At 47.1% G+C, this 14,528-nt stretch overlaps 1 pseudogene across 1 annotated transcript; it reads left to right on the top strand.

Moving 5' to 3' along the window:
- Window positions 1–3,886: 3,886 nt before the first annotated feature.
- LOC145535628 (histone-lysine N-methyltransferase PRDM9-like) lies at window positions 3,887–13,491 on the top strand (annotated as a pseudogene). The gene is made up of 5 exons (XR_014075484.1): window positions 3,887–4,092; window positions 4,531–4,600; window positions 9,343–9,533; window positions 10,659–10,851; window positions 12,534–13,491. The product of XR_014075484.1 is annotated as a histone-lysine N-methyltransferase PRDM9-like (transcript).
- The last annotated feature ends 1,037 nt before the right edge of the window (window positions 13,492–14,528 follow it).

Here is a 14,528-nt window from a genome sequence, read left to right as displayed (position 1 = left end):
GGATAGATGGCAGTCCTCATCTGGGATTGTTGCTGTGCCAACAGTTCCAACGCAGTTGCAATTTCATTAGTTATACTCTCAAGTACCGCCCGCAGTCGGATTATTCCGTTGAGCATGTAAATGTGGGTCCTGTACCCCCAACTGCCGTCTTGTGGCTACGTGGCCGGACCATAATACGGGATTATCTGTTGGGGGCGCTCAGCTTTGCCCCAACTTTGTTTTCCCCCTAGCTCGAGGAATCATTTTTCTCTATGTCTCAGGTTGTCGCAAATTGGGAACACCAGCGTGTCCCCTGGTGAGTCGGGAAGAGGAAGAAACCTGACTGAATTATTCCTATGGTGCAGGTTCCTCCGCATCTGGATGGGAATCATGAGTAGGCCCTTCTCCCGCAAATCCAAAAAGTCCCTCTCGGGGCTGCCATAAGTCTGGGTTTGTGGAGTTAAAATGCTTCCAATATGGGCTAATGCCTGGGATTGCAAGAAAAGGATTAGTATCAGGTTGACTTCCCGTACAGTTTCGCTCTGGAATCCCAGAAGTGGAGTTGAAGGGAGTGCAAGTGTGATTTCCATTCCCTCCCTTTTGGGGATCCCGATACCAGGTTGGGGCCCCTGACCACCACAGACGTTTGTTACAGGTACCATTATAGACCAGGGCTCTTCTACATTTTGTTTCTCTGACCCAGGTATAATGTGTCCCTTCCTGGCTTAGGCATTCTTTGCCTTCTGTTTCCTTGGACAGGGTCCAACTCTGAATAGAACCCCCTGCCCGCCTGCTAGTTGTTCGATTCCATTGGAATAGCAGAGAGGCATCCAGTGCAGTACACTTCCAGGGCCATGTTTTATGCATCAGAGCTCCTCCACAAACACAGCAGCTAGTGACATTTAGTTCCAGGGCTACCTCCTCGGCTAGATGGATAAAAGGATTATTTCCAATAGTGGTCATTTCTAACTTATCTTTGAGGGAAACTCAAAGCTGGTTATAAAGTCCAGAGGACCCCATCTTTGGACCTGATGCCAATGGGTCTGGCTTGGTTACTTGGGCCTTTAACCATTTGACCACCTCCTGGGCTCGTTCTTTCCTAGCCTGGTCTTCCCCCCCACAATCTATCATCCCAAAATGAGTCTGTCGAGTCCAGCAAGCCATCTGTCTTGGGGTACCATAGCATGTTAGGCCATTCACACTGTGGGCTCTAATTGTCCCTCGCAATGATGCTTCCTTTCTCTAGTTCATGGGAAAGCTGAACTATAACATGCGGCTGGTTTGTATGTGCAGTCAGTGAATCCTTGGGCCCATTTACCCTCATGGTAGAAAGACTCCGTACATTCAGAACAATTATCCTGGCTCTCAGATGAGGAGGCGACTTTACAACTTAACAGAACTATAAGGCAAAAATACACTGTTTTCATATTTAAGTTGATCACAGTCGGAGGAGACTCCTAAAAAGGAAGAAGTATGAAGAAGTAGGGAAAGCAGAGAGAGAGTTTTTGGATACAAGTCCACTCTGTGGGAGAGAGGAAAGCCCTATTCCAAATAAGATGAATAGGGGGAGTCCCAGACCAATTAATAACCAATACATCTGCCTTGTGTAGGTCCTATTGGTTCCTCCAGCTTCAGCCGTGTGTTTCTTAACCAGCTCCCGGTGTGGCCCCCAGCAGGGCTTTGGGGTGCTTGTTTCCTTCTTTGCAAGGTCAGGCACAGGAGTTTCTCCAGACTAAGGGTCATTTCCCACTTTTCCTGGCTATCAGTGGGACTTGCAGGTTTGACTCTGGAGTAATGGGTCCAAGCATCTGTTCATGCCACCTTGAGATCAGTGGGGGTAGTTAAGATTACAAAATAGGGCCCTTTCCACATGGGTTTTACAGGCTGTTGTTTGCAATCCTTACCCATACTCGGTCCCCTGGTTGGTGAGGATGTGCTGTTATACCTAAGGAAATGGGTATTCTATCAATTATCCACGTATGTATTTGAGAGATTGTGTGTCCTAACCCTTTTAGCTGCCTATATAAGTCCAAGTTCCCCAGTTCTCTGGTGTCTCCCCTTAAGTTGACTAGCGAGGGTGGTCGTGCATACAGGATTTCAAATGGCAAAAACCCTGTCCGTGCCCCGGGTGAACACCTCACCTTTAAGAGGGCCGCAGGCAACATGCCTACCCAAGATAAGCTGGTCTCCTGGCATAGTTTTGCTAGGGTTTGTTTGAGGGTTCCACTCACGTGTTCCACTTTCCCTGAGCTCTGGGGATGGCAGGCAGTATGCAATTTCCACTGGGTTTTCAAAGCCTTTGCCACCTGTTGTTCTGCATCGGCTACAAATGCCGGTCCATTGTCCAACCCTATGGTCAGACACATTCAATATCTGGGGACAATGTCTTTCAGGAGTGCCTTGGTTACTTGTCTTGCTTTTTCAGTTTGGGTAGGAAAGGCTTCCACCCAGCCTGAAAAGGTGCAGATCAAATCTACAAGGTATCTAAATCCTTGATTTGGAGTGATTTCAGTGAAACCTGCTTCCATATCCTCAAAGGGGGATAGTCCAAAATGTTGTGTCCCTGCTGACCTACTAGGCCCCTGGCGAGCATTATTTTGTAAACAGGTTACACATCACTGGGAGACCGAAGAACAGAGTGCGGGGAGGTGAGCAACGAGATAGTATGGGCCTAGCAACGTCTCTAAGGCAGTCTTGCCCATATGGGTCAGTTCATTTCGCTGGTGCACCAGCTTGTAGGCAAGGTGTTCCGGAACATAGACTCGTGGTCTTGTGTGAGCCACCATCCCATCTTGGCCTTGGTTCCCCCTTCCGTTTTCATCCATTTCCTCCGCAGGCCGGCCGGATTTCCCAGGCTAACAGGGCCCCTGGGCTGCTGGAGCTGTGAACCACTCCCAGGCTGCTTGGCCCAATCTCAGCCATTGGCAGAGAGGGTAGTGGGCGTCACGCTCCACGGACAGGCCCCTAGCCCAAAGGGAGTCGCCTCGGGCCCACCTCACCCCCTTGCCCCGGCTTCCGGGGCTCCAGCGAGCCACATGATGCCTCTGATTCGCTGAGTGCCCACCTCCAGGCATATTGCCTGTCTTCCATCTGGCAAAACCCAGGTGCGAGCTGCCATTTCCTTGGCCTGTAGAAATTCAAACCATGAATTCCCACTTCCATATCCGAAAAAGACACTCCTGCGTCCCACAGGACCTTAGACATCTGGGTGCTCTCCCAAGGTGTCCCATGAAAGGCAGGGGGGCAATGTGGCTGGAGAGTTTCCTCCATAAAGCAGAGAGCCCGATGTGGTCTGGATGATAGGAGAGTGGGTACAAACCCAGTTTGATACAATTGAGCTCTTTTGCTCAGGAGCCACAGGGTACAGAGCTCTCTGTGTCTCTGTCTCTGCTTCTGGCACGCACTGTTTCTCTGTCCATCTTTCTCCGTGTGTAGTAGGGGCTTGTGTCTGTGTGTCTCTGTCTCCCTGACTGGTGCTGTTGCCCTCTGCCACTCTCCGGACACCGGCACTCATAAAAGACACTTAACCTAGGCATAAAGCCAAAGCTCTCCTCCTGTGTGAGTTGCACCCACGGGAGATCTGACTTTGTCAGTTCACAAAGCTGGGGAATGCTTTCTCAAACTTAGAGGCAAACACAGGCGATCTCTGCTGAACCACAGAAGGAGACAGGCGTCCCTCCCTCCCTCACATGGTGGACATGAACACTGCACAGGACTACGGTGGCTTGGCCACACTTTGGACAGGGGGAGAAACGGGGCATGCTCTAGCTGGCATGAGGGAGCTCCATGAAATGTGCTTAAATGCCAGTCAGTGAGAAGCTAAGGACAGCTCTCCATTGAGGACCATGACTCACCGGTGCCAGAGGCATTGAAGTCTGCCCATTTAGTGTATACAGGCCCTTTCAAAATGGGGCTGTTCTCGTTCAGCCTCCAGGTTGAGAACACACCGCAGCCTACCCTGTCTCCCCAGCCCTGTGGGGTCGGGAGCAGCGAAGAATCAACTGACGCCATCCTTTGCATAGTCCTGATAGCCAAGCTTTCTGCGAAGAGAATAAAGAGTGATGTTTCCAACTGGAAAACTCTGCAGGTAGCAGCTGCTTATGCTGGAGTCCCGTCAGTCAACCAAAGCTTACATACAAAGCAAGGTGTGCTCATGCCCCTGGTCATTTTGGGGCATGAATGCTGCTACACTTGAGAAGGACAGAAAGATCCAAGGGACTGTAGCCCCGCCCCCTCTTCTGTGCCTGGGAATCCACCCCATTCTGTTTCTTGGCTCCTTTCCATCCTCACCGACTTCCCACTGGTGCTTTCTGCCTGCCTATCCTTTCGGCAAGGGATCCAGGGTGCAGCAGCACACTCGGAAAAAGGAAGGAATTCACGTCAGGACATTTTTAAACGAGCAATGTGGTGTCTTCCTCATGACTGCTATTCAGTAATGCCTGGAGCCTAAATACAGCAGGCTCTGCACTGGAACCTGTCTCTCACTGTCCCAGGGTCCCTGCATGCAAACAGCCTGCCGTCCTTGCTTCATCCCTGTTCCCTCCCTCACAGGCAGACACTGGCAGAGGGGCACTCACACACACCGCCCACCTGCGCTTTCCTCACCCTTCTGCACTGCCAGGTAGCTGGAAGTGCCCGGACGGATTGCACGCTCACACCCAGGCTCTCCTAGGATGCCTGGGGATTCACTCTGAGAGCCTACATTAGCATGTCATTTGTCTCGCATGGTGCCAATATGGAACACACTTGGAGAGGGAGTGTGCTGGCTGACAGGCTGATCCTAGGCAGCACTAGCCTAGGACTTGCCCAGATCGCCTTCTCACAAGTGTGGAACAATCTTCAGTGAAGCCGGCTCTCATTCCAATCCTCCTCCTTCCAGTCTCTTCCTTTATCCGAAGCACCCTGGCCTCTTCAAAATCGGGGGTCCTGCCCTAGCCTCGTCCAGCATTTCCACAGGGTAGCCAATGCACCACAGACTGAGGGGTCCACAGACGGTGGTTTTAAATCCCCACATCACTTGATTTATTTCCTCTGGGTGACTCCTCAAACCCCCCACCACTGCTTACGGATACAAACACACATCACAGCAGGAATTGTGAGCTTGTTTATGCCTCTTGATGTAACTGCAGATTTGCAGAGTCACTGTCCACAGTTGTCATCTGTCATCCTTCCCTCATTCCTGTCCCGGACAGGGGCATGACAGAGATGCATGGACCCGTCTCCCCTAGTCTGTGAGCGCCTCGTGCCTCCTCTTCTGGTTGCTCCACATCTCATGTTCTGTCACCTTCATCTCTGTGTCTGCAGAGGCCAGTACCCATGCACACACACATGCAACACAAGCAGACACGTGTCAGGGACAGGGACCCAAATGCAAACAGGGAACACGTGGCAGTACGTGGAGAACCACTGGTTCATTCAAAATATAGAGATTTCCATATTTCTTATAAGAAAATCTCCATTCTGATCTTCAAATGTGAACCATACCAAAGTCCAACTTCCATGAAGGAGCATTAGCACCTAGATTTTGGTATAGGAAATATAAGGAATTCCATATTTCATGGTGGATAATGGTTGTCTTGATATATGTATGAGAAATGCAAAGAATTTCATATTTCATGAAGAAACAGTGGTGCTGACATTTTCCCTTGTGAAATAGGGGAATACCAATACTATATTGGATCTCCGTGTCTTAAGAAAACCAATGCCTAGATTTTCATGTGTGAAATGTAGAGTATCCCATATTTAATGTAAGAAAATCACCACCCAGATTTTCATATAGGAAGTATAGAGAATTCCATAGTTCATGTAAAAAACTCTGGATACAGATTTTAATCAAGTGAAATACAAAAAAATTCAACATTTCATGTAGTAAAACCATCGTTGAGATTATCATATGTAACATACAGAAAATCTATTTTTAAGAGAGTAAAAATGTCACAGTGATTTCCATATCTGAATTATGCAGGGTTCCATATTTTATGTAGTAAAATTGGTATGCAGAATTTGAAAGATATCTTAAATATACAGAATTCCTGATTGCATGAGGGGAAATTGGCACCCAGGTTTTCCTATGTGATACACATAATGTTCAATACTTCCTCTAGGAAAGTTTGAGCAGAGGTGTTCATATGTGATACATAGATATTTCATATTTATGTAGAAAATGGATGGCCCTAGTTCAAATCTGATATATAGAGAATTCCGTATTTCATACGGGAATATTGTCACTCATATTTTCATATATGAAGCATAAAGATTTCTGTATTTTTTGTGCAAATATCTGGGCCGAGATTTTCTTATACTAAATGTGAAAAATCTCATATGACAAGTATGAAAATCTGTTCACAAATTTCTATTTGTGAAATGTAGAGGTGTCCTAATTAATGTAGGAAAATTGGTTCCCTGATTTCTATAACATGAAATATAGAAAATTACATACTTATGTCAGAAAATCTTAATTAAGATTTTCATATATGAAATATACAGAATCCCATATGTCAATATAGCAAAAGTCTTTGTTCCAATTATCATCTGCAAAATGTATGTGATTCCATATTTTATTTAAGCAAATCTGCACACTGATTGCCACGCGTGAAACATACAGAATTTGGTATTCCACATTTGAAAATCTATGCCCACCAAAGCCAGGCTAATATTTTCATATGTGTTGTGGAGAGAATTGAATATTTAATGTAGGAAAATGAATGTCCATATATTCAAAGGTTTACCATGGAGAATTCCATATATTGTGTAGGAAAATGTGCTCACAGATATTCATAAATGTAACATAAAGAAGTCAATATTTCCATTGGGAAAACTTTTTCCAGATTTTCTTAGAGCGTATTCCATATATCATGCAGGACAATCTGTGCCTAGATTTTCAAATGTGAGCTATAGAGAATTATATATATTTAGTGCAGAAATAACAGCATCCTAACCCTTACCTGACACCCTAACCCGACACTCTAACCTGACACCCGACACCCTAACCTTAGCCCAACACCCTAACCCGACTGCCTAACCCGACACCCTAACCCGACACCCTATCCCACACCCTAACCCAAATCCCTATCCCACACCCTAAACCTAACCCACACCCTAACTTACACCCTACTCAACCCCTCACCCCTAGACTTACCTTTTGAAGACCTCTGTCTGTCTGTGTGGATTTATGTATGTCTCAGTGTGAGTCTTCTGTTTTTTGATAATATTGCTGAAGTTGTAAGTGAGTTCTTATTTAAATAATCTAAAGAAAAGGAAGCCCTTACAAATCAAACAGTTCTAAATACAAGAAAAAATTGACCTAAATGAATTTTAGATTCATGTGAACTGGGAAATAGTCAATATTAAATACCTGGTATTTATTTTTTTTCACTACTCTAGACATGTCTGAGTCATTAACAGTAAGCATAAAATTTTTATAGTGCCTAGGTTTATTATAAGTTAAATATTGCTATATTGTTACATCTGTCACAAGCTTGTCAACAAAGAAAGTACCTCTAAAAACAAACAAACAGAAAAACTCCTAAAGAATGTAAATGCGATATGAGCTTTTAGATAAACTGTTAAAAATAATTATACTTTAAAATATCTATCTACAATAGTCTCAATTGAAGGCAGAGGAGAAGGGGACGACAGAGGATAAGATGGTTGGATGGCATCACTGACTCGATGGACATGAGTTTGAGCAAGCCCCGGGAGTTGGTGATGGACAGGGAAGCCTGGCATCCTGCAGTCCATGGGGTCGCAAAGAGTCAGACACGACTGAGCAACTGAACTGAACTGAATTTACAATAGTTTCTCCAGATTTTGGTTACCTGAATTTCTATCGTTGTGCTAAACTAAGTGATGACAGTGTATTGAATAGCTAGGTCATTTCCAAATAAATAAGGTTCTGAGACATTCACTACTTGACAGGACCTTCCTCTTACACAGACACTAAAGAGGTTTTTGACCATCCATGAATAGTGTCTGGTGCCATCCTAAGGTGTTCACTATAAGAAAGCAAAAATGTTTTTTAGATAGTATCACTGATACGTATGTTCACCAATCTATAGAATGCCAATGTAAAAGTCAGTTCTTTGTTGCTTAAGGAAAATGTATGTCTTGTTATTAAAGAAGGTATGAGTAATGAAATCACATTTTATGAAGGAAAAAGAAATAGTTCTGACTTCGGGTGGCAGTTTCAGGATGGGAGAAGCAAAGGAATGGGTACGGAAAGGGATAAGGAGGTTTTATGGGAAGTGGACCTCCAGAAAAGTGTTTTGTGCCTAGTACAAGTTTTCTTGAGAGGTTGAACTGCCTTTGCTAATGGATTTTAAGTTTCTTTACCTCTTGAGTGATCTGTTCTAGGTTGACCTTTGAAATCCTTTGTTAACTTTGGCTAAGTGGATAAGTATTGTTTCACAGTGACTTATGTCATCCTACTTGACTGTTATAAACCCTTTTGATATTTATAAACAAACCTTCCTAAATAATTGACGTCTAGCTACCTTTGGGATGCTTCAGAGGGCCCCTGAGACCTCCCAAAGAGAGATATTAAACAGCCCGAGTTCATTTGGCATGTTAAACTACATGGGAAGTGTTGTCAGAAGAAGTGATGGATCTTCTCAAGTTATATTGTATGGTTGATGATACTAATATAGATATCCTAGAAATTATGTGACATTCATGAAAATCTGATATGTTTTGGTAAAATGCTGTCAGTTATAATTCTAGTTATCATATTCAAGTGTTTCAAGTCACAGCAATGGCCAGATTACTTTGTCAATTTCAATTTAATCAGGTTTTAAACATGCCTTCTATGGTTTCACACTGATGCCTTTGCAAAAATACTGCTACTTCAAGATATATGGAAAAGACTTTTCTAAGCTTACCCATAAACAATTTTTTTTTCTGTTATCTGGTAAGCTGGTACCAGACTGGAATTTGGTCTAGTCTCTAGGATCATCGAAAAAGCAAGACAGTTCCAGAAAAACAGCTATTTCTGCTTTATTTACTATGCCAAAGCCTTTGACTGTGTGGGTCACAATAAACTGTGGAAAATTCTGAAAGAGATGGGAATACCAGACCATCTGACCTGTCTCTTGAGAAACCTGTATGCGGGTCAGGAAGCAACACTTAGAACTGGACATGGAACAACAGACTGGTTCCAAATAAGAAAAGGAGTACGTCAAGGCTGTATATTGTCACCCTGCTTATTTAACTTATATGCAGCGTACATCATGAGAAACGCTGGGCTGGAAGAAGCACAAGCTGGAATCAAGATTGCCGGGAGAAATATCAATAACCTCAGATATGCAGATGACACCACGCTTATGGCAGAAAGTGAAGAAGAACTAAAGAGCCTCTTGATGAACGCAGTTGAATCCATGCAGGCTGAAGAGCACCAATGACAGCAGAGAGAAATCGTTCTTCTATTGCTTCCTACACAAAAAAATAAATAAAAGAGAGAAGAAAGCTTGTAACTCTTTTTCTGACACTCAGATCACCAAAGGGAGAAACTGCTATGAATATGTGGATAGAAAGGACACGTCTTTGGCCAACTGGATGAGGTGAGTGCAGTGAGTCTGCAGTTTGTAGACGTCGCTCTTCCCTCAAGCCCACACCCCTTTCCTTCTCAACCTGTCTCCCTCAATAGCTTTCACATCTTCTTTCCTCTTTTCCTTCCATATCATGCTCTTTCATTTCAAAAGACATTGGAAAGAAAGAAATACAAATATAGCATGTGCCCTCAAAATACAAGTCTATGTGCTAAACAAAACTGGGGGACTTGAAAACAACTTGAGGAGTCTAGATTCACCAGGGACACTGTAACTCACTTAATTGACACTTACCAAGCACTTCATGTTTCAGTTTAGACAGTGAACTTCATTACTGAAGCAGGTCACACAACCCATGTCCTTTTGGAGAACATACTGCAGACAGACATTAGCCAATTGGTTTTAGAAATAGTAACTTTAATTTTTCCATTTTTGAGTAACTGCACAGTGCCAGGATAACCTAACACGAGAGACCTTGAGTCCATGTGGGCAACAACCTCCCCAGGCTCGGTTCCAGTGAGAAGTGAGCCCTGAGGCCTGGGAAGGAATGCGGGGCAGGATGGCCGTGAGCATGGCCATTCTCTAAGGGCCTCTCCTTTCATCAGGGCAGGCAGAAAGTGAATAAACTATTACTGTTCTGGGTCTCAAGCTATGTCAGAGCACTCTCCAAGTTTCCATGGGAGGGGGTGGGCAAGTGAACAGGACCCTGGATACACATGGGGAGATTGAAGAAAAGCCTCGGGAGAGAAGGCAGGCTGGGGTGAGTGCTGAGGGGTGTGTGCTAGCCTAGGAGCACCAAGTCCTGTGGAATGAAAGAGAACTTAATTTAGAACTTAAGGGAGCTGGAGGTCACCAGCCTCATGGACAGTCCAGGTGGAGACGCGGCTGGGACTGGGCTCCGGAAAATGGCTAATTAGGTAAGGAGAGAAAAGCATTCCAGCCAGGAAGAGGACCAGAGACAGGATCTGGAAATAGGAATTCGCACGGCCTGGTCGAAGGTGTGAACAGAAGGTCCCCATGAGGGGCGGTGGGAGCCACAGCGGCCTCAGAGTCTGAAGGCAAGGAGCTGGGCATGGTCCGACAGTGGGGGGCGCTCGTCACCTGAGGTTTCTTTTCCTTTCCCTGCCTCGACCCCAGGTATGTGAACTGTGCCCGGGACGATGAGGAGCAGAACCTGGTGGCCTTCCAGTATCACCGGCAGATCTTCTACCGAACCTGCCAAGTGGTCGGGCTGGGCTGTGAGCTGCTGGTCTGGTACGGGGACGAGTATGGCCAGGACCTCGGCATCAACGGGACAGCAGGGGGAAGAGCGAGCTCGCGGCCAGGAGAGGTGAGCGCCACCCCTCTTCCAGCGCCCCAGCCCACCCCGGGGAGCCTCCCTGGTCCGATTCCAAAGCAGAGTACAATCCAGTCTAAAGTCAGTCAAGTCGCAATTAAAATGCCTCAGAATTAGATTCATTTCATATGACTGTTAGGAAAGATTTTTATGTGAAAAATGTTAGTTCTAATTTTCAACATTTTATGCAAAAAATATGTAACATCACCTTCTGCTGAAAGGCTCAGAAGCAAAAAGCAAGTTTTCTAGCACCTACCAGCTCTCTCACCTTTCCCTGTTTCTTCCTCATTTCCTCCCATTTCTAAGCGACAGGAGTCCAGTGATTTGCATTCAGTCACTGTTTCAGTTTGTTGTCCTGTGAGTTCATACTCTGTGCCAGACAGGGCTCCACCCACCAAAACAGACAGAACCACTGCCCTGGGGCAGCACGGGCTTCATACCAGACAGGGGCTGGTGCTCTGAGGAAAACAGTGCAGGAAAAGTGCCTTGGATCAGTGTGAGCAGAAGGCGGGGTGTGGTGCAGGATGGTGGGGCAGGGTCTCTGCAGAGATAACACCCGTGGGAAAGGATTCCAGGCAGGGGAGCAGCCAGTGCCGCAGCCCCAGGGCCTGGACGAGAGGCCATGCCGGTGGTCGCAGGAGGAAGCACAGAGGGACAGGAAGGAGGCTGGACGGGACACGGAAGCCTCAGGGCCTGTGTCCACGTACAGGCCCCAGGGGTCTTTCTGGGTGACACAGAACAACCGTGAGGTTTTCAGCTGCAAGCGGCATGTTCTCTGTTCTGTGACAATGCTTTGGTTCATTTTTGGGAAGAGACAGCAGCGGAGAGTCCCCTCAGAGGTCAGTTCATTGCCGGACACGAGGGGAGAGTGGGCTGGCTGAAGATGCACGGGAGTGAGGGTGTGAGGAGTCTGGCTGGAGATGTATTTTTAAACAGGACTTCCTAGTGCACGTTAAATGGACTAAGACTGAATGAAATAAATGAGGTATGAATACTGGTGAGGCTTGAGAAAGGACATGCCTTTATTTTCGGATTTATGGAAAACTGAGAGAGGAGCAATTTGTGAAGCAGTTGGGGCAGCAGGAGCCAGAGACCTGTAGTCAGTGGGACCTGGGCCACTCGGTCTCGTCCAGTCTGAAACCCACTTCCTGCAGAGATCGGCACAAAGGCTGCTCTTTGAACCAGGAGCCGCAAAGTCAGCTTTACTCACACCTGCTCTAACTACCCCCTGTGCTACCTCCCATAGGCAGAGAGCTCCAGGCCAGGCGCCCCTAACTTAATAGACCCTTTCCCCTCACAGGGAGCCACTCAGGAAGATTCTACCTAAGTCATCAAGAGTCTTATCTCTCAGTAGGGTAAAATACCTGTGGCCACTGTGACATGACTTTTCAGATACTGACACACAGGGAAAGGTCCCTGCAGATCCACCTCTATCAGGAGAGGCGCTGCTCTGATGCTGCTGGAAGGTCCCTAGTCCGGGTGATACGTAGAAAAGGCCCTTGACACAAGCTTCCCGGATTTCTGTAGATGTAGAGAATAAGGATGGAATGGAAAAGTGGACTGTAGAGACACACTTGATGGGAGACAAATCGTGCGCTGTCAACACCAAGATGATTAGTGGGCAGGCCTTACGACGGCAAACCAGCTACCTGACCAAAAGCTTTCTCTTTCAGCAGAACCGAAGCCCAAGATCCACCCATGTGCCTCCTGCTCTCTGGCCTTCTCTAGTCAGAAATTCCTCAGCGAACATGTCCAACGCAATCACCCCTCTCAGACCCTCCTGAAACCATCTGCAAGAGACCACCTCCAAGCAGAGGATCACTGCCCAGGCAATCAAAATCAGCAGCAGCGATATTCTGATCCGCACAGCCCGAGTGACAAACCTGAGGGTCGCGAGGCCAAGGAAAGGCCCCAACCTTTGCTGAAAAGCAAAAGGCTGAAGAGGATTTCAAGGGCCTCTTCCTACTCGTCCTAGGGACAAATGGGGGGCTCTGGGATGCATGAGAGAATGACGGAAGAGCCCACCACAAGCCAGAAACTGAATCCAGAGGACACAGGCAAATTATTCATGGGGGCAGGGGTCTCGGGGATTATAAAAGCCAAGTGCGGAGAGTGTGGGCAAGTCTCCAAGGATAGGTCAAGTCTCATCACAAACCAGAGGACACACACAGGGGAGAAGCCCTATGTGTGCAGGGAGTGTGAGTGAGTCATGACCAACAAACCACATCTTAGCCACAGGAGGATTACTGCAGCCGCCCCATGCCTCAGCTCTAAGGGGGCCTCAGAGGAGGTCTATGACCCTTTACTGTCCCCAAGAGTATGAGAAGAGACTTCCCAGGTGGTCTAGTGGCCAAGACTCCAATGCAGAGACCCATGTTCAATACCTCATTAGGGAACTAGCTCCCACATGCTGCAACTAAGACACAGTGCAGCCGAATAAATTAATACATAAATAAATATTTTAAAGAAAAAGTGTGATAAGCCCAGAATTAATTGATTAAACAGACCTTCCACTTTCATGACAGGAGAGGAGGTAGATAAACAGCAGAGGGTTTCTTAAGTGTTCTGGAGATGTTCATGCCAATTGCCTTTGTGGGTTTTTTGTACTCCTAATAAATTTTGTCTCCAAACAAATCTGAAGCCCAGACTACGTACTTATTCCCCGCTTATTACTGAGAGCAGTGGGGTCCAGTGGTAGCTGAACCCCTGGGAAGGCATAATTCTGGAGCCAACTCAGTTAGGTCATGGAACAGTCAGTTCCTGGGTCCAGGGAGAGGAATCTAGGGTTTGAGACAGACTCACCAGGGAAGAGAATTTCCCGGCCTCCTGGGAAGTGTGGCCTCTCCTCCTTATAGACCACGACTCTCCTTTGGCCTCTCCTGGTTGCCCTCTGGTTTCCTCTGGCTTCTGTGGCCTCAGAGGTGAAGGCCTCGTGCACGTGTGTGTGCGCATGTGCGTGTGCCTTGCTCAGCCTGGGCCATCTGGTCTTTGCTGCTCCCCCAGGGTCATCACAGCATCTGGACTCCAGATTCGACCACAGGGGTCCAGTTTTCAGCCCTGCCCTCAGCAGCTGTGCGACCTGGGGCAAGATGCTCAACCTCTCTGTGTCTCTATTCTCATCTGTGATACACGGTGGAGGCAGCAGCATTTTAGTCTTATGCATAAGCACAGGGAGAATCTGGCAGAGGCTGGCTGAGAATGCAAGCCCCACCTTTGCTGTTCCTTGTGATGTTTTCTTTAACCTTTTATTATTTTTTAATTGAAGAATAATTGCTTTACAGAATTTTGTTTTCTGCATGTCCTTCAGCCCCCACACCTTCCAGCTCTTCAGAGCTAGACGAGGAAGGGGCCGTTTAGGCACTCGGCTGCCCTGATGAGTGGGTGTGAGGTCAGGGGTGCTAAGGGAGGGCGACCTCCCTTCCCACCACTGCCATTCCTGCTGAGCTGGGCAGCCCCAGAGCCCCTCCACAGACAGGCAGTGCCGACAGTAGTCCGCCCTGCCGAGAACAGAGCCTGGAGCCGCGTGTGCAGGAAGTCCCTGTCCAGCCCCCATCCCACCCCCACACGCAGGGTCCTCGAAGCCCACACAGCGGCTTCTCTGTGCACGGGCCTCGTACCTGTGTCCACGTGCTCTGGTCAACGCTGTCGCGACCTTGAAATTCTTAACTATG

This window comes from Giraffa tippelskirchi, chromosome X (assembly GCF_054371585.1).
Source record: "Giraffa tippelskirchi isolate mGirTip1 chromosome X, T2T-mGirTip1v1.2.pri, whole genome shotgun sequence".
Taxonomy (NCBI): domain Eukaryota; kingdom Metazoa; phylum Chordata; class Mammalia; order Artiodactyla; family Giraffidae; genus Giraffa; species Giraffa tippelskirchi.
Note: the sequence above shows the minus strand (reverse complement) of the source record. Positions and strands in the feature narration are given on the sequence as shown.